The sequence below is a fragment of the Microtus ochrogaster genome, chromosome 8 (assembly GCF_000317375.1).
Source record: "Microtus ochrogaster isolate Prairie Vole_2 chromosome 8, MicOch1.0, whole genome shotgun sequence".
In the NCBI taxonomy this organism is placed as follows: Eukaryota; Metazoa; Chordata; class Mammalia; order Rodentia; family Cricetidae; genus Microtus; species Microtus ochrogaster.
In genome coordinates, this window is record NC_022015.1 from 38783024 (window position 1) to 38783775 (window position 752).

Below are 752 nucleotides of genomic sequence, written 5' to 3' on the forward strand. Positions count from 1 at the left end.
TGTTTACTCAATAAACCTCTTGCTAATTGCATCCTGTGGTCTGGACTCGGAGTGTCCTGGTTCTGGGGATTTCATTGGAGGAAAAGGTTCTCTCTGAGGGTCTTTCAGTTATTAATCTCCCACTGAACTCTAACTAATAGCATGGTTGTTTGTTTTGGATACATTGTTCTTTTTCTTTCCCTGAGACATATTCTCACTGTGAACCCCAGACTGACCTTGAACTAACTCTTCTGTCTCAACCTCCCAAGTCCTGATACTGCAAACATGTTTTACCACCCAGGCAAATTTTATATAGTTGTTGGGGTTTCTTGTTCGAGACAGGGTTTCTCTTTGTGGCCCTGGCCATCCTGGAGGTGGGCTTCCCCCCACCCCCCCAGTTAGAGGAAGCAAGACCATATATAAAGACGGCAATGTGGTTCCAATAATCTCATTTCCAAACTGGAGGAACTGAAAATACCGTTGTACTCCCTGGGAGAGAGGCAAAAGGGGTGGGGACATTGCTCACCTATGAGGCAGATCAGCAGAGACCGCTCCGAGCTGATTGGTTAGGAAACAACAGTAATATAGAGTAAATTACTTTCTCAACAAACAAAAAGAAACCCAGATCTAAGAGTTAAAGTGTTTGCCACCAGGGGGCGATGGCATACAGCGGTTGAAACAGAGGGCTGCTTCGATTCACCTGCTCTCCTGAAATCTTTTTTTTTTTTTTAAAGAATGCTAACATGCTACCAACATGTTTCTATTTTTCGAGT